Source organism: Caretta caretta, chromosome 7 (assembly GCF_965140235.1).
Source record: "Caretta caretta isolate rCarCar2 chromosome 7, rCarCar1.hap1, whole genome shotgun sequence".
NCBI lineage: Eukaryota > Metazoa > Chordata > Testudines > Cheloniidae > Caretta > Caretta caretta.
The window spans coordinates 6,024,156-6,049,746 of record NC_134212.1 but is presented as its reverse complement, the minus strand read 5'-3'; the positions used below and the strand labels follow the sequence as shown (position 1 = coordinate 6,049,746).

The 25,591-nt window shown below is 43.7% G+C and overlaps 1 protein-coding gene across 3 annotated transcripts in view; it reads left to right on the top strand.

Annotated features, from left to right (window-relative positions):
* Positions 1–25,591, top strand: part of PRICKLE2 (prickle planar cell polarity protein 2) — a 184,245-nt gene that overhangs the window by 91,699 nt on the left and 66,955 nt on the right. The window contains exon 1 of one of the 3 annotated variants that reach the window (XM_048857850.1): positions 19,523–20,136. The exons of the other annotated variants lie outside the window; for them this stretch is intronic. The gene's annotated coding sequence lies outside the window, so the exon portion shown is untranslated. Of the gene's footprint in view, positions 1–19,522; positions 20,137–25,591 lie in introns of those variants that run through there. 3 annotated transcript variants of the gene reach the window in all.

Below are 25,591 nucleotides of genomic sequence, written 5' to 3'. Positions count from 1 at the left end.
GGCAGGGCAGCCTCAGAGCCCAGCCTGACCCGGTCTCTGTGCTGTGCGGTGCATGGCTGCAGTACCACCAGCCACCAGAGCTCCAGGCAGCGCGGTAAGGGGGTAGGGGGGGTTGGATAGAGGGCAGGGGAGTTCAAGAGGGTGGTCAGGGGACAGGGAGCAGGGGGTGGTAGATGGAGCAGGAGTCCCGGGTGGGCCATCAGGGGACGGGGAATAGGGGGAGTTGGATGGGGTAGGAGCCCTGGGGGGGCCGTCAGGGAACAGGGGGAGTTGGATGGGGTAGGAGTCCCGGGGGGGGCAAGAAGCAGGGGGGATCAGATAGGGGTCGGGGGCCAGGCCATGCCTGGCTGTTTGGGGAGGCACAACCTCCCCTAACCAGCCCTCCATACAATTTTGGAAACCCGATGTGGCCCTCAGGCCAAAATGTTTGCCTGCCCCTGCTCTAGAATAACTGTCAAACCAGCCAAATAGGTTTGTTAGAAATTTAGTGATAAAAATACTGCTTGTTTGCCAAGCATTGCGGAGACTCAGCCGTGGCGAGGTGGCTGTGATTGCGGCTCACTATGCTAATTATCATGGTCTTGCTGATACCTTGAGCTCCTCCGATCTGTCTGTTTTAGCCACCTGTTGTCTTTCCTCTTTGAGATAGGCACTGTCTTTTTGTGGTGCGCGTGTCGTGCCTAGGACAGTGGGGCCCTAATCCCTAATTTGAGTCTCTTGTCTGCTATTGCAATATAAATAAAGAGATAACCGTTTTCTGCATAGAAGGACTTTTTATAGTTCAAGTATAAGCCCTTAAAATAAGGGGGCATCGTGTGAATACCTTAACATGGCAGCATGTAGTGCCGTTGTAAAGCTGATTTGCAGTACCTGTGATTTTTCATTTCAGCCCAAAGGGTTGTGTTACTGATTGGGTGGCAAAGCTGAATCCCCGCAAAGAAAAAGATTCCTTCTGATCGCCACCTGTTTTTTACTGCTTTTTAGAAAAAACGTTTTGTTCGTTGTCACAAAGATGTCCCTGTGAAGAACAATCCGTTCTAGAGCAGTCGGCAAAATACTTTCTGAGCCACCAAACAGCGAGATCAACAGAATCTCTGGCAGCAACCATTATTTTTAGAAGGCTGACGAATTTAGTCTGCTAATGTTTAGCAAACTTGTTTGTTTCACCCTTTGAAGATAATGCTGCATGCAGCACAGAGGGGTGAGGAAAAATACGAAGAAATGGCCTGTGGTTTTTCAGCATGCTTAACGAATAATGGCTCATTGCAGCGGTAATATTAAATAATGACTTTTCCCTTAATGTTAAATACAAGTTGTGATTTTATGCTGGGCAATTTGATTTCACAAACCCTTCTTGTGCTTACTGTTAGCTCACTTCGCAATGGTCAATATGCCCTCGTGGTCTCAGGGAGAGGGATAATTGCAAAGCGGGATCTTTGAGATCTGGGCCCCGTGGTTGGAAGTGAGTCAACGAGCAGCCGGCAACACAGCATGTAGCTAATTGGTGCTGCTCAGCCATTCTCTGGCACAGGGCAGAAGCTGGAGGAAATACACCAAGACTCTGATCGATTGGCTTCAAGAGAAGTCTTTGCATTGTCTTCAGAGGGCTGTATCTCCTGTATCAGCTAGGGAAGTGAGGGGAGTGGGGAAGAGCAGGCGGAGTGGGTTGTAAAACATCGATCTCATTTTGGTTGTTGGTAGGATTGTCAACTTGGCAATATTTAAAAATCAGGCACTCTAGCAGGAACGCTGGAACCTCTCCTACCCCACCTCTTCCCCTGAGGCCCCCCCACTGCCCTGCCTATTCCCCCAATGTCTCGCCCCTGCCTCACCTCTTCCCCTGAGGCCCCGCCCCCATCCACTCCTCTTCCCCCTTCCCCCTTCTCATCGCTTGCTGCTTTTCCCCTCCCGCTGCCCGGATCAGGAGGGACTTGCCTGTGGAGCTGAGGCTGGGAGCTGAAGCTGCCCGACAAAGGTAGGAGGCGGCCCTGGCTGAGTAGGGGCTGGAGCGAGTGATGACCCAGCGCCTCCCACGCTCACAGTAATCAGACTTTGGGTGTCCGGTCAGGAGATCTGATTGGACACTGTCAGGTCCCCTTTTCGACCAGACTTTCCGGTCGAAAACTGGGCACCTGGCCACCCTAGTTGTTGGGTTTAGTGTGTGGGTGTTGGTGGCCTATGATAGACAGGAGGTCAGACTGGATGATCTAATGACCACATGGCTAACTCTCCAGAGAAGGAGCAAGTGCGGGGAGGAGTGTGTTGAAAGTAGTGTCCAAACTTTTGGTGGACTCAGACCCAATGTAGTCCTACTCCACCCCAAATCATAATCTTCCCTTACTGTGCTGATTACTTTCCCCATAGATCATGATATGAGAAGAGTTTTGTTGCGATTTGTAATACGGAAACTGGTTTAGCAGAGTTTGAAAAGGGATGCATTTATAATACCAAAGGGATTCAGCTTTCAAACTGAGCAGTTTGATTGACTTCACCTTAGTCCCCTTTGATGTGGATTTGGGATTGATCTGTATTTCAACCATATAGATTTGACAGCTGACATGGTGACCTCTTTGCAGTGGCACATGGGGCTTTTTTAATGATTTTGATGCAGCTGGCTATTGTGTATTGTATTTGGTGGACGTTCCTGGTGTGGTTTTGGGAAAGGCCTATAGATTATGAGGGACTGTCCTCCTCCTATTAAATGTTATGAGGCAGAGACAATTCTCAATTACTTTATTTCAGCCAGAATATGTTTTGCCTAATTAGCAGTAAATTACCCCTGAAGAAGTTGTTGTTAAAAATATTCCTCTACATAATATCCAAATTGTTGGAAAAGAAGCAAATGAAATAGCTTGCAGACTAGAAAGCATATTATCAAGAAGGCTGTTCAAATTATACACTCAAATTAGTTAATATTGAGCAAATTATTTTTATCCCGAGTTTAATATTCGTACCTCTGAGGCAAATAAAACAATGAAATAGTTTTTGCCCCCAAATTTTTTTATAAATTCAGCTGTGTAAAATTTCAGTTCTGTAAGGTCTTAGAGGGAATATTAAAGCCTTTTAATTTCCATGAGTCAGATGCCATATAAATCACAGTCTGGGTGGTATATTTCATAGGTCACTTGTGGCCGGAGTGGTGAATTTCATGGTTTGTTATAAGCTAGGAAACTCTAATACAAACACAGAAAGCACAAGGAAATCTCAACGTATCATTCTATAAAGCAGTTTATTCCTAAGTATGAAAAAAAACTCAAGCTATGATAGCAATGTTATTTCTAATTAAAACAGTGGGGGAAGGAGGAAATAGCAGGCATCAAATGTGATTAATACACCATACTGGCCTCTACCTGATAGACACCCGAGTTCATTCAGCCTTATTCACAAGCGTGCCCAGAATGCTGGGCGAAGTTGAACAGCTGTCTGCATCACAATGCCACCAAATCCATTGACCCGCTTTGCACATGTTGTAGTGTGAAGGCCCTACCACAGGTTACAGCAGATGTAGGTTAGCAGTGAGGTCCATCAGTAAATGGGATAGGAATGCAGGAAAAGCCTTTCAAAACCTGGGTGCCTAAAGTTAGGCATCGAAGTCCATTTTTAAACCCCTGAATAAGTGGCCTGGTTCTTAAAAGTGTTGTGGACTCGGCGCCTTCCATGGAAATGCTCAGCACTTTTGAAAATTAGGTCACCTATTTGGGAGCCCAAATAAGGGCTTAGGAACTTAACAGTAGGCACTCATCTTTCTAAACTCTTAGCTGAAGCGTAGAGCAGGATGCTTGGATTTAAGCAGTATTCTCAGTCCCTTGTCTTCATAAGCCCATGCATGTGTACACCCCCCCCCCCACCCCAAAAGGGTATAAAAAGCATAGTGTGAATCCACTCTTATTTATAATCCTGAACAAGCTTTTCATTTTTCCTCCAAAGGGCACAGTGCATTATGTGTTTGTTCCTGTACTCATAGGCCCTCTCCCAAAGACCTATAGTAACCCCCCAAAAAAGTATCTTTCTTTGTAGTTGGCATTAAACAAGCTGCATACATTTTTCTTATGTGGGTAGGATAAGAATTGAGATGTTCTAAGCTAGTCATTGTTTTTAAGTGCTTGGTTATGTATTTGCTGTGATAGGCAAATACACTGTTTCCATCTAGTAATAGTAACTAGAGTCTGAAACAAGCTTTTTTTATTTTGCAGAAAAAGTCTTTAAAATGTGACACATTCTCAGTAACATCAGTGGAAGTGGGATAGAGTCCCTAAGCAAAAATCAGACAGGCACTTTGCTTCATGATGACTTATTTTCTTCCAATAAAGCTGGTGAAAAAGCTTTCAAGGAGATTTAACTCTGTGGAAAGATGACTGGTAATAGCACAAATAATAAAAGTGGCTTGAGCTAGTAGGAGACGAAGAAATATTAGATGAAAAGTTCAAATTCTATTTCTGTTCCTTTCTATATAGGTTCTTATACTGCAAGTGAAGTTCTTGCTGCTGATCTGTAAGAATTGATGAATGCTGGATGTGACCTGGTTCTTGAAGAGTTGTTTTAGTTATATTGGGTTGGAATGTTTGCTGTGTGCATGTTTTGATTTAGTTTAATAGTAGGGCTGTTGGGAAAGTAACAGGAAGGCTATACATTGGCCCTAGATGAGTGATTCCCTGCTAATCATTTTAAGAAGGCTAAGGGAAAATACCTGGGCTATTAAACTGGGAAGATGCTATTTACAAGCACCAGGTAAGTTCCTTTTTTTTTGCCAAGGCTGGAAACTAACAGCTCAAGGAAACTAAACCATTAGAAAGGGACAATGTGGGGAGGGAGGGAGTGGTCAGTGAGCTGTTCATGGTAGAACAGGTTGACACAGAGAGACACACCGATAGGTCCTGCAGAGAGAGTCTGAAGCCTTTGAGGATCACTAATTGCCAGGGGATGGAAAGCCTCAGGGAAGACAGATATGCTTGTAGACTATTTTATTGTTCTAAAAGTCCAGTGCTGTGTTTGGAACAACTTACCCAGGGTGGTGGTGGTTGATTCTCTCTTCACTGGCCATTTTCAAATTAAGATTCAGTGTTTTTCTAAAAGACCTGATCTAGGAATGATTTTGGGGAAGTTCTCTGGCCTGTGTTATACAGGAGGACAGACTAGATGGTCACAGTGTCCCTTCTGGTCCCGGAATTGATTAATTTAGGAATCTACTGTTAAGATTAAACAATACTTTGCTGTAAGAAAGCTCCTGAAGGGCAGATTTGCAGGTGCTGAGCTCTGCGAGGCCTGCTGAGAAGTTCCAGGTGGCACATGGGGGCAGTATCTCAAGACCTAGTGGGAGAATGGTGGGATTCCATCCCAGGACAGGTGAAGGCAAGTGGGCTAACCCCTGAGAGGGGTGCATTCAGTGAGACCAGAGAAAAGTCAAAGGTGCAGCTGGTCCTATAATCAGAACCTCATCGCCACATCTCCGTGCATTCCAGTCAGTGTAAAATTTTAATAACTGAGAATAAGTGTTCATAAAATGTCTTCTTCAAGCTTTGCCTTCTGAGCAATCTGAGTGTATTTGGCAACTTGCAGTCAGAATGAAATGTTCAAGTCTAAATTATAGAGGGGGCAAAAATAGGGCTTTTTGGTGAAAGCTGACTGCCTGGAGAAGAAAAGGGCCAGGGTTTTACCGCATGACTTTATCTATGCAGCAGATCTGAGGAAAGAGGCTGATAAGTGGTTCATGTTGGTTTCAGTGTGGAAATGGGAGCATTATGCTTTAAATAGTGACTTCCACATTCTGTCTCTGGCATCAATATCAGCCCCAGTCTACCTCTAAAAGGAGGCAAAAGCTGCATTTTTAGGCCACTGAATCACTGATGCAGATTCTCATTGTCACAGTTCAAGGCAACTGCACCTGCATATCCCCCTCCGTGTTTGTGCAAGGGCACCCGTTCTCAGCTTCCAGATAGCCAGCCGTTGCCTTTCTGGGTGGAAACCCGCCTCTCTCTCTCTCCCTTCTATCCGTGGTATTCCCAGACTGCACAGTTCCCTGTCTTCACTGTGCATTTCCCAGCACAGGCAGTCTGCCTACCCAGGCCTGCTTGCTTTCTTTGCAGAGACTGACAACACAGTGACTGCTACCACGCAATTCGATCTCAGTAAGCCTACTTTATTCTTAAGGTAAAAAGCATTACAGAGAAAACAAAACCAATAAAAGAACCTACATGTTTGCTAATAAGCTTACCAGGCATCACCCCATCGTCAGGGTTTCTTTGTGGTTACAAATCATCGGAGCTTCAGCTCAGAAGAAGCACATGGTCTTATGGGTAGGCTAAGTCCTTCCAATGCTCCCCTAAGGACTGGGGCCCTCCATGGCCCAGGGGTCCTGTCTGTGTGCTGGATCAGGAAGAAGGCTGTGAGTCCATTGAAAACCTAGGCTTTTATCCAAAAGTATTTTCTTTGTCTGTTGGAGAATCTAGTTGGAACTAGTATATGCATCTCTCTCCGGGGAGGGAGGCATCAAAGGCTGATACAGAGGAAAGAAATTAGCATCCCCTCTCCCTACTAGAGACTGGTACAAAATTGCACAATTGCATTTTTAATACAGTGTGCACCGCTCCCTCCCCGAAGTATTAACCTTAATTCAATAAGGTTTGACTTACTTCAGTGAAGTTTTATAAGGGCAGCTCAGGATATGACAGAGTATTGTCAGTCTGGCACACTCATGTCACAGAAATTGTGAAAATTAAGACTGTCATCCAGGAAATCTCTTCCTCCTAGATGCATTAGCTACTACCCAGAAGCCTCTGCAGATGCAATTACTGAGCATTAGTGTGGTCACCTGTCTGTGCATGCAAGCAGCTCTGCCTGTGTTCTGGTCACAAGAGATATTTGCCAGTCAAGAGTATCAAGTTGGTTCTGCAACCTCCATGGAGGATACTGGGCCCAATCCAATGCCAACTGACGCCAATTTCTGTTGACTTCAAGGGGCTTTGGATCAGGGCCATCATCCTCCCTGGCCCTGGGTAAGAGGTGTAACCCAGCTCCAGTAGATTAATTCTAAAAAGAACTTCAGGAAATTGCACAATCGTTCTGTCATCCAGAATGGCCAGAGATTCATCTGTCAGCATGGAGCCGCTCAGGTGCGCACGTGCAAATGAATGCGCATCATTACTGAAATATTCACACCTTGCTGAGGAGACAGATGGAGGCAGTGATCTGGAAGCTATTGTACCAGCGTCAAGCACTGCAAATGAGGGCTCTCTCTGCAATCATGGTACTGTCAGCAGCGACGGATTTTTGTTTCATGTGGGGGCATGTGGCAAACATATGAGGAAAACTCCCTGGTTTGCATCGCTATATGCTTATGGGAGTCGGTTTTGTTCTTTTGCTGTTTCTCCATATGATCGCCATGTTGCTTTTCTTATCCATGGTATAGTTTGGCATTTGCTGAGATTCCTGCTTCTCTGAAGGAGAGTCTTATGGCATTGCTCTCATTTCTGTTGTGTGGACTTAATGGACCAAAAATATATGTTTTCTAGTAGCGGAGGCTCATGCACGTCCAGGCAAAATGTACAGGAAAAACATTTTCTCATATAGGTTGGGTAAGTCAGTGCAGACAACATAACATTAAGAACCCATTTGAACACACAGAAGAGCAGAAGGGAGAAAGCAAAAAGAGAGAGAGTTGGGAGAATGTCTCCACAGGAGACAGAGGGACAAATGCATGCCACTGAAAACTGAAAATTAGGTCTGTCGTCTTGCCGTGCTGCAGCACACCTCTGTGGAGTTGTACAATAATGCCGACCTTGGCCAATCTAAGTTAGCGGGACTGTGCGCTGTTCTTCAGGAAAGCTAATCGGAATCTTCAGAACAGTCTTTTGCTCTTGGGCCAGTGAACTGCCACCATCCTGTGACGGCCTACAACGTGGAAAGCCACTCAAGAGCACTCCTGCCTGCTGATTAAGGAGGTAGGTTGATGGACTCCAGAAGGCGTCATCTCCTGGCCTTACCCACAAGAAGGATGGGGCCGCAGTAAAGGGGACAGAAGATAGATGGAGGAAGATGGGAAGTTCTCAAGGCACAAGCACTGCCCCTAAATACCCCAGTGGGTATGTTTCAAACCAAAAATGTCTAACATGACATTGACCCAGACAACATCAGATAGTAAAAACAGCTAGAATGAAATAAATGAAAGCTGCTGCCGGGATATATGTCAAAACAGACTTTCAAGGCGAGTCAGTTTTATTGTAAATTTGTAATTTTATGTAAATAAAAATTAATTTGTGTAACTGATCAAAGGTTTAGATCTTTTGGAAAACATCCCACAAGATAAGCAGAAGATTTATGAATTTCCTTCATCGCATGTTTTTGGAGAAAGTTTTATTGGCCATGGAAAGCCCCCAAGAAAAATATTTAATTTAAAAAAACACCAATGTTAAGTTTATTTAGCTTAAATTCAGATACATGCTTTAACTCAACCTTTGGAGATATTGTTAAAGGGACCATCTTTTCCTCCTAAAATGAGAATGCTGTCAAGCTAAAAGAAAGACAGAGGGGAAAAAACAGACACCACCATTGTTTAAAATCTGACCAAAATACAAAAGCAAAAAATATAATCATGCATAGTTAAGGCTGGAGGCGATGAAGAAGGCTTATTACTGTTAAGTGCTCTAAGCGTCTAGCATTAAGGTGATTATAAAAAAAGAAGATACAGTGATTGAAATTCAGTCTGTATCTTGCTCCATTGTGTCTCAGCAGTGTACGTGACATGTAAGATCTGCCAGTATCTCAAGCCCTCTGCAGTAGCTTGTATAGCATGATGGGTTAAAAATGGAGTAACCATATTATACTCCTCATGTGCTGTTTTCTTTTTCTTGTAAACAGTGAAGAATTGTGATGTGAATGAAAGAGAAATTGATAGCTCTGACTTGAGCCAGCATACTCAGACCTACTGCAAGTAAATGCCAGCATCTCCTGTGCAATTCATCTCTCTGTGCACTTTAAGTGTGAGCTGTAATTTGGCTATTTTAAGGCCCCAGTACTGCAAGCTGCTTCATTCAGTGGCCGTGAAGACTAGCTTTCAAGATGAGGGCCTAACTTTGGCGTTCTGGCTTGTTTTCCTCCTCCGCTTTCCCCCAAAAAAGTTGGGTTAAATAACACTCTATCAATTTTTGGGAGTAGAGATTATTTATATTGTCTTCCCTGGGGGAATTCTGCACCAAAAATTCTGCTCACAGTATGTTAAAATTCTGCAAATTTTATTTGTCAAAATAACACTATATAATGATGCCAGTTTCATTTATTTGGGTAATTTATTTCAAAATACCTGTCAGCCAGTATATCTGTAACAATACAGACACACACAAAAATTCCCCCAGGAATAGAGTGTTAAAGAAACCTATGACAACCCAGTTCCTGCTTCTCTGCCCCACCCAGAGCCTAGCCGGGGGGAGGAGGGGGGAGACATTCACCCCCTACGCCCCCAGAGCCCATCTGTGCCACCCCTGGCCCAGACACTCACCCTCTACCCATCAGAGGCCAGCTGCAGGGCCCTCCCCTGCCAAGACACACACCCTCTCCCCCAAGCCCAGCTGAGGCCCAGACATTCTCACCCCTTACCCTCCCCCTCTCCCCCCCCAGAGCCCAGCCGCAGCCCAGACACTCACAGACCCTACCCTCTTAGAGCCCAGGGATGCAGAGGGAGAGAGAGCCTGACGCTGGGTCCTGGGCTTGCACAGAGTTTCCTGTGCCATGCTGCCTCCTTCCTTCAGGGTGCGCTGGGAACTGCCCCTGCTGGGAACCCTCCAGTTCCCTCCCCCTCCCTCTGGCCTTGTCTTCTATTTGTGAGCTGGGCTCTGCTGGGTCCAGCGATCCCTAGTGGTGGCGGACATCTCTGCAGCTCATTTTTGTGGGGGGGGAAGGAAATTCTGCCCACCTAACATTAATTTCTGCAAAATTCTGCATTGCGCAATGGTTCTGCATTGCGCAGTGTCAGAAGGGGGTTGTGATGCAATGAAGTTTGGGAACCCCTGATCTACAGTATTACTAATCTGTTACTAATATAGGGAGAAATTATTCCCAGTACAGCATTAGGCCTATTTACCACTTAAACTCTATTCTGAGAAGTTAATTAGGACTTCAGTGCTTTATAGGCCTTTTGCTGGACCAATGGGTATATTTCACCCATAACCAATAGGTGTTGAGGGTGCTTAGGGCTTTGCAGGACTAAGCATACATTACTGGATAATTTATTAATATATGTAAATAATTATTTCTACACATAAAATTACAGATATGAAAGCAGAGGACATGGAGTACATGGAGGCCCCTCTCATACAGCCTGCTGCCAAACTGTATACTATTTTAAACCTGCAACCAGTGTTACACGTTAACATCTAGAAAATCAACCATCCACTTCTCTTGTATGCATGTCTCTGCGTTTCGAATCAAAAGTAGCAATTATAAGCACAGGAGTAACATGTAAAGCCAGGGATTAACCAACATACAGATAAAAGCCTGAGTCCTACGCAAACTGAAGCAAAAATATAAAAAGTCCAAGTTTTCAGAATACACTGTCACCATCTGAATTTTGTCCCCCCCCTCACCCCCCCCCCATTTACTTTTGCAATTTCTTTAATGCATTCATCCAAAAGGCCAAAACTCCCTCTGGCACTGAAATTGGGAATGTCTGTGACAACATGCCTCCCCACCCCCCGAAAAAACCCTAGTCTGTTTGAAAAAGGAAGAGTGTATTCATAGCCCATGTCTTCCAAATAACTTTTCGTGTCCCCAAAACGGTTGACTTCTCCTGACAAAGACAGGGGTATAATCAGGAGGAAATGAGGTCAAAGCACCCTCCTGTTCGATCTCACTGCTCCTTCTTGAAGCTTGTATCCGCTCTTTGCAGCTGCCAGCAAACTGGAAGGAAATCAGGAGGGTGCAGCCTCTTTGCCGACTCAGCAACATTTTGTTTTTAAACTGGGAGGCAAATCCCTTCGTTCAGGCATCCTGGAGAGGGAAGGATCTGATCTCCAGGGCTTCCAGTGGCCACTATTCATGCCAGTTTTGATCCAACTTTATATGAAAGGCTGCAAGTCTTCATTTTTCTGTGGTTAGCTTTTTTCCCCCTCTAACCTAGCTTTCATCATTCCAACCCATGTTAGTTCTAAGTGGGAGGTTTTCTCCTCTGAGGCCATCAGTCCTTCTCTGTCTACCAACTGCTCACTTTTTCTCTCCTTCAGCTGGGGATTTTCATTCCGAGAATCCAGAGGCGTATTCATGTCTTCATTTCCCTGCACAGTCATATCCAGGAGCTGAGGTTATCGTTCAGACCAGCACACTGCCGACTAGTCTCTGAGGATGTTGATGGCATTTGGAAGTTGCTTCATCACATTGTTTCTCCTTCGGCTTTCGCCAACAGCAGCCTGTCTCTCTCCAACCTCTGATCCTACCCACCTTAGCTGTCGCCTGTGGATGGTCATGCTCTTCTGACCCTACCAGTTGACAGACTGTACCTGCAAATGGTCAGGAAATGAAAAGAAAGTGACTCATTATGAAAACCACTCAATAACCAACTTGCTGCATTTTTTAGTCCATATTAATGAGGAAATAACACATCCCCTGAGCGTGCTAAAGATCCTTTAGGAAGGAACACAGTGGGTGTAGTGCAGGCAAGGAATATGCAAAACAAGAGAGTATTTATTTACTAGCCATGCTACAGAATGACTTGTGGCTCTGATGAATAAGGCTGGCTGATGATGATGAATCTGTATTACAGTAGCCTCAACTGAGATCAGGGCCCCCTCCTGCAAACTGTACAAACACACTGGGAGCGATTGTCCCTGCCCTGAAGAACATATAATACAGACAGATGATGGGAGGGAACACAAAGGCACTGAGAGGGGAAGTGACTTGCCCAAGGCCACCCAGCAGTTCAGTGGCAGAGCCAGGACTAGAACTGGCAGCTCTGGATTCCCAATCTAGTGTCTTATCACTGCACCATGTGCTTCTGCAATGTAAGTTAGTTATTGTGGCATTCTTATGATCAGATGTATCAGATTTTCTGTGCAAACCGCAAAGGGTGGGGGCAGAAGTGGTGGAGGGGACAGAAGAAATGACTGTAAAACAACCAATTCTGCATTTTTGTGGGTAAAATAACGTGGAACAAGTGAGCTTTCGTTGTGTGTATCTGAAGTTTGAGAGGCTTATTGTGAGCAAACAAAGGATCCGTGATGGAGTACTGTGACACGAACCACAACAGCAACAAAATAATCCACCATCGCCACCAACAATCAGCACCACAATTGCAAGAAGAATTCCAGCCAGTACATGCTGTTGAACAAATGTATTGTTTTGTAGCTTTAAATCGGGAGCGTTGCTTAGCACTGTGTGTTTAGGGCAAGGTTTTTTACAACCTGGCACTCGGTATTTGTAGATTCCTCAGCCTGTATCTCCTCTGAAGATACATGCATTGGGAGCTAGATGGTTTTTTTCCTATCCAAAGGGGGTAATGTCCCTTCTGAAATGTACTGTAAGTAGGTCACTGCTGCTTTTATCTAACAGTGTTTCCTTTTTGCATTCTCTCACTGATGTACCTTCCTCTGATTCTCTGAGCTTCATGGGATCGTTGGCCAGCTGCAGTTTTACTCTGGCTAAAGAGAGTGCCAGCAATCAAGTTCCAAAGCAGGATTTGCTTCTTTGTGCTGCATATTCACCGAGTGCCATGTAAGGGAGCCTCAGAGGCAGCTCCTAGCCCGTGAGTCATCCGCAAGCGACCACATTCTTTCCGTAGCAGGCTGCCTTGACAAGCTTGGTCAGCCTCTTTAGAGGATGTTCACTAAATAATTCAGAAAGGCAACTTGATCTGACATCCATCTGGTTTAGGAGCTTGGTGACCTCACTGATGATTACCTGCCACTGCTACCACTCGCTGTGTAGTGTATTATTTTTTGCAGTCTAAAGAATAAACAATGTAACATGAATCCCTATTGATTGACAAAAAGAACAGGAGGACTTGTGGCACCTTAGAGACTAACAAATTTATTAGAGCATAAGCTTTCGTGAGCTACAGCCCACTTCATCGGATGCATAGAATGGAACATACAGTAAAAAGATATATATATATATGTATATATATACATACAGAGAAGGTTGAAGTTGCCATACAAACTGTAAGAGGCTAATTAATTAAGTAAATCAGTAATCAGTAAACTGAGCTGTTGAAAAAAGCTTGTGTACTTTTAAAATGACAGTTCCTGCAGCTGTGGGGATGAATTTGTACAAATTAGTGACCATTATAGTCAGTTTTTCTGCCTTAACAACAGCAAAAAAGGATGTCACATTTCTTTGGCATAATTATTGCCCTTGCACTGCCTAATCTGGGAATGGGATTCGAAGTTCTGATGATAATAATTTCTCTTTTTTTAATTTCCGAATCCCGTCCCAAAGTTCTTCTCTGAACAAAATGGTAGCTCGGAGCAATAATCTCATCTGAGTGTTGGCAAGATCCATCTCCATAGTTGTAAAAGTCATTCAAGTGACCTTTATGAAACGAGCTCCGTTTGCTTGGCCAGCACCTTTCTCCTTAATGAAACACCCCTTTAAAATGCACAGTTTCGGTCATAAGAAACACAATTTGCCCTCTGGAGTTACTTGAACATGTGTGATGTTTTCACAGGCAGTAGAGCAGTTAATATGAAAGTGATGATTACAAACCCATTCAGCACCTTTCCAGAAGAGAAAAGTACATTTTCATGAGAAATTTGGAACCAAAACTTGAACAATCTCATCTGGTTTGTCTCAGACTAATAGTACTTCTTGTCCAATAATTATTGTACTTGGAGAATACTTTGTCTCTCAAGTACTGGAGGAGGAAATCTGCCAGGAGTGAGGAGAAATATATGCCCTTCTATGATGCAAAGGTTTCTTCTTCTAAGCTAACCCCTAGGTTAGCTGCATGGCTATAAACATTTGTTTTATGGGGCTGTTACATGAGGTCACGACCTGCACCTTCATTGTAACATTGTGTGTCAACTAGCACCTAAAATCTTGGAATTCTGCATGTAATTGCTATTTCCAGCAGTATTTACTTACCAACATAAATAGTCAAACAAATAGGCCACAGAAGTTAGACTTGAGGAGTGGCAGGGCTAGAACAGGCTGACTGTGGGAGCTAAATTGTCAGCCCCAGCTTCTGATTATGCAAAGCCACTTTTGTGGGAGCAGCTGATGCTGCCTTCAAAACAAAACAAACCGGGGGTGTGACCATTCTGAGCACAATAAAAGACGGTTAGTTCAGGTGGATCATATCTGCTCGCTCTACCACCTGATTTGCAATGGAAATGGCAGTGATTCCTATGCATGAAAAATACCTGCAGGATTAGGGTTACCATATTTCAAGTTCCCAAATAGAGAACACTGCTGGGGGGAGGGGGAGCTGGGGAGGGAGTACAATTGGGGAGGTGCTGGAGGGAGTATTTGGGGTGCTGCATGGGTCTGTGTGTACAGAGAGGGGTATTTGGGGGGTGCTGGACAGGGTACCTGCAGCCTCACACTCGAGCTGGGGGGCAGTGTCATGTTCCCTGTCACGGTGGCAAGGTGGCTGGCACAGGCCTGGGACGCAGAGCTAACCTGTCACTGCCTCCCTGCAGGCCTCTCCCCTCCCCAGGGCAGGGAGCAGGGGCTTAGCCCTGTCACCCCTCCTGGCCAGGCTCTGAGGCCCCGTGGCGGGGCAAGCAGACCGGCCAAGAGGCGCTTGGCAGCTCCGCTTACCTGTTGGGCTGGGCCAGGGCAGGCGGGATCCGGCAGCTGCAGGGGAAAGACCAATCCAGATGCAGAGATGGCCCCTTCTGAGCTTCAATGGCTGGAGCAGAAAAATCCTCCCAGACAGAGGAGAAAAAAGAGGTCATGTCCAGGAAAACCCAGATGTACGGTCACCCTAGGATCAGGTGCATGCGTGAGGCTGGGTGCATGCACTTAGGGGCAGAGCTAAAATCTCCTGCCAACACTTGTATGGAGTGCAATGCTCATTACCACGAGTCGCTCCATTCAGAAGTGTGTGCATTTAGTGTCCCTAGCTCCTCAATAGTAAATACAGAAAAACTACAAGCTTTTTACTAATCTGTTTAATGAAAATTAGTGCTCACCAGGAGCTCTCATACAAATGGCATTTAATCTTTGAACTGAAGAGTCCCTGACATCTGCTGGGAGAGACAATCCAGGAAGTTTTTGGAGAGTGTCGGGGACATCTTCCTGGTGCAAGTGCTGGAGGAACCAAATTGGGGCCGTGCTCCTCTTGACCTGCTGCTCACAAACAGGGAAGAATTGGTAGGGGAAGTAAAAGTGGGTGGCAACCTGGGCAGCAGTGACCATGAGATGGTCGAGTTCAAGATCCTGACAAAAGGATGAAAGGAGAGCAGCAGAATACAGACCCAGGACTACAGAAAAGCAGACTTTGGCTCCCTCAGGGAACTGATTGGCAGGATCCCCTGAGAGGCTAATATGATGGGGAAAAGAGTCCAGGAGAGCTGGCTCTATTTTAAAGAAATCTTATTGAAGGCACAGGAACAAACCATTCTGATGCACAGAAAGAATAGCAAATATGGCAGGCAACCAGCTTGGCTGAACAGAGAAATCTTCGGTGAGCTTAAACACAAAAAGGAAACTTACAAGAAGTGGAAACTTGGACAGATGACTAGGGAGGAGTATAAAAATATTGCTCAAGCATGCAGGGGTGTAATCAGGAAGGCCAAAGCACAATTGGAATTACAGTTAGCAAGGGATGTGAAGAGTAACAAGTAGGGTTTCTACAGGTACGTTAGCAACCAGAAGGTGGTCAGGGAAAGTGTGAGACCCTTACTGAATGAGGGAGGCAACTTAGTAACGGATGATGTGGGAAAAGCTGCAGTAATCAATGATTTTTTTGCAGACAAGGTCAGTTCCCAGACTGCTGCACTGGGCAACGCAATATGGGGAGGAGGTGAGCAGCCCTCAGTGGTGAAAGAACAGGTTAAGGACTATTTAGAAAAGCTGGACGTGCACAAGTCCATGGGGCTAGTTTAATGCATCCGAGGGTGCTGAGGGAGTTGGCTGATGTGATTGCAGAGCCATTGGCCATTATCTTTGAAAATTCATGGCGATAGGGGGAGGTCCCGGACGATTGGAGAAAGGCAAATATAGTGCCCATCTTTAAAAAAAGGAAGAAGGAGAACCTGGGGAACTACAGACCAGTCAGCCTCACTTCAGTCCCTGGCAAGGTCCTGGCAAGGTCCTCAAGGAATCCATTTTGAAGCCCCTGGAGGAGAGGAAGGTGATCAGGAACCGTCAACATGGATTCACCAAAGACAAGTCATGCCTGACCAACCTGATTGCCTGCTATGATGAGATAACTGGTTCTGTGGATATGGGGAAAGTGGTGGACGTGAAAAAGCTTGACTTTAGCAAAGCTTTTGATACAGTCTCCCGCAATATTCTTGTCGGCAAGTTAAAGAAGTGTGGATTGGATGAATGGACTATAAGATGGATAGAAAACTGGTTAAGTCGTCAGGCTTAACGGGTGGTGTTTAATGAGTCGATGTCTAGTTGGCAGCCGGTATCAAACGGAGTACCCCGGGGGTTGGTTCTGGGGCTGGTTTTGTTCAACATCTTCATTAATGATCTGGATGATGGGATGGATCGCACCATTAGCAAGTTTGCAGATGATACCAAGCTGGGGGGATAGGTAAATACGCTGGAGGGTAGGGATAGGGTCCAGGGTGCCCTAAACAAATTGGAGGATTGGGCCAAAAGAAATCTGATGAGGTTCAACAAGGATAAATGCAGAGTCCTGCACTGAGGATAAAAGAATTCCACGCACCGCTGCAGGCTGGGGACCGACTGGCTAAGCGGCAGTTCAGCAGAAAAGGACCTGGGGATTACAGTGAACGAGAAGCTGGATATGAATCAACAATGTGCCTCTGTTGCCAAGAAGGCTAACAGCATACTGGGCTGCATTAGGAGGAGCATTGCCAGCAGATCACGGGAAGTAATTATTCCCCTCTATTCAGCACTGGTGAGGCCACATCTGGAGTATTGTGTCCAGTTTTGGGGTCTCCGCTACAGAAGGGATGTGGACAAATTGGAGAGAGTCCAGCAGAGGGCAAGGAAAATGATTAGGGGGCTGGGGCTCATGACTTATGAGAAGAGGCTGAGAGAACTGGGCTTATTTAGTCTGCAGAAGAGAAGAATGAGGGGGGATTTGATAGCAGCCTTCAGCTACCTGAAGGGGGGTTCCAAAGAGGATGGAGCTCGGCTGTTCTCAGTGGTGGCAGATGACAGAACAAGAAGCAATGGTCTCAAGTTGCAGTAGGGGAGGTCTAGGTTGGATATTAGGAAACACTGTTTCACAAGGAGGTGGTGAAGCACTGGAATAGGTTACCTAGGGAGGTGGTCGAATCTCCATCCTAGGAGGGTTTTAAGGCCTGACTTGACAAAGCCCTGGCTGGGATGATTTAGTGGTTTAGTGGGATGATTTAGTCCTGCTTTGAGCAGGGGTTGGACTAGATGACCTCCTGAGGTCTCTTCCGACCCTAATCTTCTGTCATTTTATGAAGCCCATTTTTACCTGCATGTAATGTGGTTTTAAAAGAATTTCCAAGGAAAATTGTTACAGTAAACAAGTATAATTTGTTTCTGCTTTAAATTATCAGTCTGTAAACAAACTTCATTTTGCTCTTTGCCCGGTGGAGTTTTGTCTCATTTACTACATATTTGAATTAACATATCCTGCATTAAAGATAAAATACGTCACTTGGGGGCCTTGGCAGGCAGACTGTTCAGGGCTTTACCAAATGCTTGTGCTATATCCACATTAACCATTCAGGATTGAGTTTACAGCCAGCCTGCCTATACAGTGATGAAAGCAGGAACAGACAAAATGTGGCTATTTAGTGGAAGTGTGTGTCAGGGGAGGTTGTTTTCTCTCCTACATACTCTGTTGAATTGTGTAATTTGAGGAGGGGGATAGAAACCTACCCAAATCCCTAGTGTATCCTTAGTAGAGCATTTGATACTGTTATTCTTTAATAGAATTGTATGGAGAACTGTAATAAACAAAGGGTTTCAGTTCCTTGAGTCTTGCTGAGCTGAGCTCAGCAGAGGACCTGGCAGAGGAGACAAAAATGGCTTAAAGACAACTTTGTGTTTCTCATCCCCCATTTACATACATACACCCCTCGGGAGAGCCAGGGGCCAGTTTGGAGCAGCCTCTGGGTTCTGCCTCTGTGAATGCAACTGCAGGATCAGAGCCTGATTCCTTGCTTTAGAGCATATAACTTACTATGTAGGGCCATGTGTTTGAACCAGTAATTTACATAAAATGATATTTTCTTTTGAAAAAATTGCTAATTTCATAAATATTTATTTCAGTAAGGTCTGGCCCAAAGGATCTCTCCTGAAGTCAGTGGAGTTATGTTGATTTAGGCCAGCTGAGGATCTGGCCCTTGGTATATTGAGTATAATCCCACATAATGAAACCAAATTTATATCACATAATAAAATCCATCGTATATGACATTGGAAACTCATCGCTAACTTACTCACCATTGCCAATAGCAAGTACTCCAAAATCCTGAGTCAGGCCCCCCAAAATCATGAGATTGGTCCAAAAGTAATACATTTTGGATTCTTTTTTATTTGCCTTCTGTTTTTTGCCTATAAGGGCCACAGTTTCAAGCTTTTGTCTTCACATATGAGGGCTAGAAACACCCTTTTTCCTCAATTGAACCTCAGATTCTGATGTAATCACATGACTCCAGGAGCTGGGCTTTAAGGAAAACACCAAATATTGTCAGTCTTGTGATGAAAGCCCAAGCGTTGACCACACTGTTTACTCTGTATGGTTTCTCTTCTTTTAAAACCATGGCGTGTGATGGGGATGCTCTTTCTCCATTGACTATGTGAGCTTATTCCTGTGGTCCAGAATATGTACCTGGGATATACACAAAAGATGAAAATCACATGACTCTCTGGGCCAGATAAGTACAGGTCATAAAATATGCACTAAATAAAATGCCACCTTAATAATAACGTGTATTACTCAGAATATTTAGCCCTGCTGGTTCATATATGCTGTGTCTAAGATTAGTGGGGAATAAAATTAAGAGGGCATTGAAAGTTAGGAGAAAAATAAATTGTTATGAACTATAAAATTGGTCTCTTTAATAGCCTGCTGTAATATTAGATAATGGGGTAGAACAGCTTAAATGGGATGCAGTGACTCAAGTTGGATAGTAAATTGAGATTTGGTCAGCAACAAATAAGATCATAGGTCTAGAAGGATAATTGGTATCCTCAAACCATTCAGTTTTGATTGTGGGTAGCTAGACAACTGTTTGTAATATACACGTGAGCCAGATAAAAGGATTTTCTTGTCTTTTTCTAAACAGCCTGCAGGGATTATTGATTGGTAAGAACAGCCTGATTTACATGTAAATAAATTATAGACACTGGCCAATGACAATTTGAACTGTCCAGATGCAATGACTTTGACTTGCTGACATCACTGCTTCATTAGCATGCAGGAGATGAGAGCACTGCAACAGTAAAGATTCAGGCTCCGCTACCAAGCTGGCAATTATTCTCGATGGGCTACATATTTCCTTGTTAATGTCTTGTGCTTTGGAGAGCAAATGGAATATACTCTGGCTGCCTCTAAGGGTCATTTACCAAAGCCAACATTGTGGGGTCTGCTGAAAGCATTTGGATGGCTGGAAGAGGAGATGGTAGGGGAAAACCAAAACGACCAAGCTGGAATTCTGAGGAAGGCAATGTAAGCTACAAAGCCCATCCAGACACAGGGCAAAAATCACACTTTTCCCCGCTAATGGTTCCTACAGCACATTTTCGTTCAAGCAACAGTGTGTTTTGTGTGTGTCTCTTCTAAAAGGCTTCCACAAAAGCCTGCTGCTCATTTCAAGAAGGCTCCTACCAGTGTGTGCCATGCAGTTTTGAGAACGAAAACAAGATGTTTTATCACACTGCAGTGCTGTCTGTGTTCTTGGTAGCAGCATACCCCAGGAAAGTAAACTGTAAAAACTAATATAGCAGAACAATTGAGCGGATTTCCACCCCCTCCTCCTCTCCCCTCTCCCCCCACCACCACCAGACTGGCATAATCATTGGTGAGATTAGGTAAGAAATGACCTTTTATTAGCAACTTGTATTTTGTTATGTATTTTTTGAGAGAAGCTGAAGCCTGTGCTGGGGGGCAGAGGGGATAGGCACCTATGCTGTGTGTACATGTAGTGATGTGATAACTTTGCTGATTTACTGTTATTGGTACCCGTTAGAGAATTTTTTTAAACCTTGCTGTTCTTGCTGTTTGTGAATGAAAAAGGTTAATTGTTAAATTGAAGTTTACAGCTGCAGGAAGTCAAAGATAAATGCTTCAGCTTCCATAACATGTTTTTTATTTTAAAAATAATTATGAAAGGTTTTAAATAGAAATACATGCTGATCTCTCATTGGTAAATTCAGCTTCAGGAAGTCTGGAACCATTGGGTATTTTAAGCAAATTGTATACAGTACAGGTTTCTAGATGATGACATTACAATTAGGGTTATTTGTTTTATTATTTTACTGACATAATTTTGAAAACAGTTTTCAAATATTAATCATACTGCACCTTTGTTATACTGCCAGAGTACCTACTCTGTAGTTTGAGCTAGCCCTTACACCAGGAAGTTATATTTTCTAATGGAATTTTCTTTTAGTGGATTCTTCTTTATATTCCTTTGAGCGGCCATATGTGACATAGACATGACCTGTGACCATGTAAAGATTTTAATCCAGTTACTCTTTGTTTTGTTGCCATGATTCCTGGGCTATACTAAAGACTGATTGAACCTTTATGAACCATTGAGGATTAACGTTGGACAGAATAATGCCAGAATAATTATTCACACCAGATGCAGTGTCATTCTTTTAGTTTTTAGCTCTGTTGCCTTGTACCTTACCCTACCCATTTTTATTCAGTGATTATTTTCACCTACTGTGTGAGTGCTTAAATGTCTGACCTCAGTGTGTTCTATTTATAAGGGTACTGACTTGAATCTGTGGCGAAGATTTATTCAGTAAACTGTCTGCAGTTAACAAGATTATATTTTGCTTCGTGTTTCAATCTTCTCCTGTACTTTGTTTTAAACAACTTTATTGTACTTAACAAAATGAAATGGCTTAGCTTGTTTCCTTCAGACAGTACAGTATTTGCCAGTGTTAACCAACATGCACAAAAACCATTCTGCTGGTGACGGCATTCACAGATGGGTCAGTAATTCTGGTAAGCCTCAACTTTGAAATAATTACGATATTTCCAAGTGTGACATTGCTTATAATATTTCTGAGTATTTTGTCTGAGTATTTTGTCCAGGATATGTTAAAAGGGAACCATGTTTACTGTCTACTGCTACACATCAAAGGCTGTAAATATCCTTTTAAAGCAAAAATAGCACCATGAAGACGTCATAGTGAAACAGCTTTAATTTAAAATAGAATCGACAGAGTTCATTATAAAAAATGAAACCTAGAATGTGATGGTACACAAGGTACACAATGAAATAACTGTGGAGAGGTCAATTGTTCTGTAAATTTACAAATAAAGGACTGCATATGCTACCAAGGCCACAGTTGTCTGTCTGGAGCTCAGTAAGAGCTGTGTTCAGTTAGAAATTAAAGTATAAACCCTGGTAGAATCAAACGCTGTGAAGCAATCTTCTCCCTTATTTAGGAGATATAAAGAAATCCTTTGAGACTGGTCGACAGCGCTGTATCTTGCTGAGCTGGAAAGCAACAGAATGGTGTAATTAAAAATGTCAAAAGATAACCTACGGTACAGTGCAAGCTTTTCAAGGGACACTGATGTTTTAACAACTGAGAGCTCTCTTGGGCAGAGGGCTGCGGAATTAAAACGAGAATGGATGTTTAGTAAAGGATTTCGCTGAGTCTTCATTATGCAAGTCTGGTTCTCACAGTGCACTTGGAATGATGTTTGTAGAACCCAGACAATGGTGTGTTTGGAGTTGCCATTATGCGTTTGAAAGGGTCTGTTCAGTTCATGAAAAGGTTAGGAATCGTGTTTTTGCTGCCATAGGGGAAGCTTCAGGAGTGTTGCCAATCACAAGTGTTCAAAACTCATGAGTCAGGCCCCTGAAAAATCATGAGATTTAAACAATAATAATACCGGTAGTGGGTGAAATCTTGGCTCCGTTGAAGTCAGTGAGAGTTTTGCCATTGATTTCACCAGGACTAGGATTTCAGACCATGATTTTCTTGGGAAGTGCGGTGCGGGGGTATTCGCCTTCTGGATTTGAGCCTTTCAGGATCACATTTTCAAGCTTTTCTCCACAATTTGAGGGCTAAAAAATGGTGTCATGTAATCACCTGATTCCAGAAGCTGGGGCTTTAAGAAAACACTAAATGGTATGAGATTAGTGCTAAAATTGTGAGTTGACAACCTGCCTCTGCTGTGGTAGTATATATTTTTTTTTCCATGAGAAAGGACGGGCCCCCACAAACCATGTGTCTTCTGGACTGGCTGGACTGGGATTCAGGAAACCTGGGTTCTATTCTTGTCTCTGCCTCTGGCCTGCTGAGTGACTTTTTTCAGAGTAACAGCCGTGTTGGTCTGTATTCGCAAAAAGAAAAGGAGTACTTGTGGCACCTTAGAGACTAACCAATTTATTTGAGCATAAGCTTTCGTGAGCTACAGTTCACTTCGTCGGATGCATCCGACGAAGTGAGCTGTAGCTCACAAAAGCTTATGCTCAAATAAATTGGTTAGTCTCTAAGGTGCCACAAGTACTCCTTTTCATTTTGAGTGACTTTGCATACATCAGTTTGCCTCCCCGTGCCTGAGTTTCCCTACCTGTAAATGAGAGACAGTGATATGTAATGTCCTTTGCAAGTTGTTTTAAGGTCTATGGATGAAAAGTGCTGTGTAAAAGCTACATATTTATCATTATTACAAGTTCCTCATCATTATCCAGTATATACTTCATACTTATTGTCACAATTTGACTCCTGGGTGTAAGAACAAATCAGAACATTCCTATTCGGAACTCACTCTGCAGTGGTGTACAAGATTACACAACGTCCGGGGTCCTGCAGAATCAGGTCTTGAGCTTTCGTACATTCATGGGTTTTATTCTTGGTTCTGCTCCAGTAGCGTAGGAGAGGCTGTAAACAAGGCACAAATGGTCCCAGTACATAAAGGGCTTCCCCAGACTCTGTGCTCCAACTGTTCTTGGCTAGGAGACTGTAAGTAGCAGAACATAAATCAAGGCAGCCTTGAGGCTGCTTTAATATGTGCCAGGGACTGTGCAGTCCCCCAGTAAGTTTTAGAATCCAGGGGAGCACAATAGTAGTTTAAAGATAACTTTGCCCCCAGCCTTCTCTGTTCTAGTGCTCAGCTGAGGAGTAGAGCAGTGAGGGACTCCTGTCTCTTTCATCCTTTGCATGAATTGAAAGGCCTAATTCACAGTGAGGACAAGCTAACTGGAACATCATTTCACATTGTCAGTTTCAGCCATTAACATTGATTTAAAAGGGGGACAATTTATTTTTTCACCTTTCCGTAAAATAAATCACAGGTGAAGGGATTTTACTGAATCTTTTTCTTTTTTTTAAATAATAATTTGTGGTCTGAGACCAAGCAAGGAGAATTTCAGCCAGAAAGGGGAATTTTTCAGAGAGTTATCAATACCTCAAAAGGAAGTTATAATTAATCTTGGCAAAATTCAATTTTTATTTTTATAATGTTGACAACTACTATCAATGTTTCTATTTAAACCTTTTTTTTATTTTTACAGATTTACATTTTCACAGTTGCGCAAAATTATGGGGTTTAAGCATTTTTTTTCTCTTTGTATCCATTTCAATTTTCCCAGTTGCGGGAAATATTGGGGGGCATCATAGATGATGAGATTCAAAAGTTAACCCTTAATAACCATTAAAACACAAATTGTCAACATCACATGTCAAAATATACAAAGTAAATATCTGTAAATGCTAATAAGGTCTCAAACAGCACTTTTCTTTCGTTGCCTACCTGTAAACGGCGGTTATTGTTGATGGAAATATTTTTTTCCTTGGTTTGTGTGTGTACGACGAAATTGATGTTTCCCAACATTTACCAATAAAAATCATACAGTCTAGTTATAATGAAAGACTTCACATAAGCTCAGCTATAACATAAGCTGCTGTTGCCCCTATAAAAGTCCCAGGGAATTAAATCCAGGGAACATGAAGGGTATGTCTTACATCCCCAAACCAAGGACATTTAAAGTTTACAGTGAAAATACAGCCTGTCACTTGTCATCCTGCTTTGTTTTTCCTAGGAAGAGAAGGGCACCCCATGAAATGCAAATCCTATCTTGGGATGTGCAGCTACGCATGATCTATGGTAGCCACTACAATTATTCATATTACCGGGATGCTTTTTCCTTCTGTTAGTATTTTAATATATAGATGATGGTGCTTTTCATCTGTAAGGCTAACGGCATAACTTCCCTGTGGTGCACTGCAGTTGCTTTGCCATCAAATTCTGGACCTACAACATCCATCACTCCACAGTAGGGGGCACAGAGTGAATGTCGCAGCATGAAGGCAATCTCACCACCCCTGGCTTCTGATGTAGGGAATTAAGGCTTTAGTGCTCCAGCCCACAGATAATGCCCAGCTGCCACACTGGCCCCTTGTCAGTGGCTGGTGCAAGTTATAACTTCAGGGGCTGGCCTAGTGCACAGCTGGCCCAGGACCAGCTGAGTGTAAAGGTTGCTTAGAACATCCTGGTACCCCCATGTCCTAAGCTGCCCTGGGTGCTCCTCTGCCATAGCTGATTGTCTTAGAATAATAGAATCATAGAAGATTAGGGTTGGAAGAGACCTCAGGAGGTCATCTAGTCCAATCCCCTGCTCAAAGCAGGACCAACACCAACTAAATCATCCCAGCCAAGGTTTTGTCAAGCCAGGCCTTAAAAACCTCTCAGGATGGAGATTCCACCACCTCCCTAGGTGACGCAGTCCAGTGCTTCACCACCCGTTGTTGCATATTTCTGTTGTGCTGGTACCAGATTTTTGAGCTTGCTTTTCATGATGGCAATCAGTGTGCATGCGTCATGGTGGCCACCAAAGCAAAATGAACCCCACTGTGAAGGGTTACCATTTAAGGCCTCAGCCATGCAAAACTCGTTAGAGGACACAGTGGTTGCAATCATAAGGTGTCCTCTGGACTTCATTGGGAGTCCTCACAGTGGTAAGCAACTCCTCATGCGAGTAAACACTCTGCCAAGTAGTGTCTGCAGGAGTCTGTTTGTAACCAACAAGCTGCACGCTGCATGACAATTGTACTGATTGTTACCAGGCTTCAAAATGGTTCCATGCTGCATATTTCACACTGTCCTCTGTCACTCTGCCTGAGCAAACCAAAAAAGATCGTTCAACTGCCTTCAGCGGTTATTGGGTAATTCAAAAATGATCATGTCTGAATATGTGTGTTTTGAGGGGCTGCAGGGTGGTTTGGCACGGGAAGTGTTTGCCCATTTTTTCCCCTAAATCAAATTCCTTGTTTCATGAGCACTCAGTGCTATGAA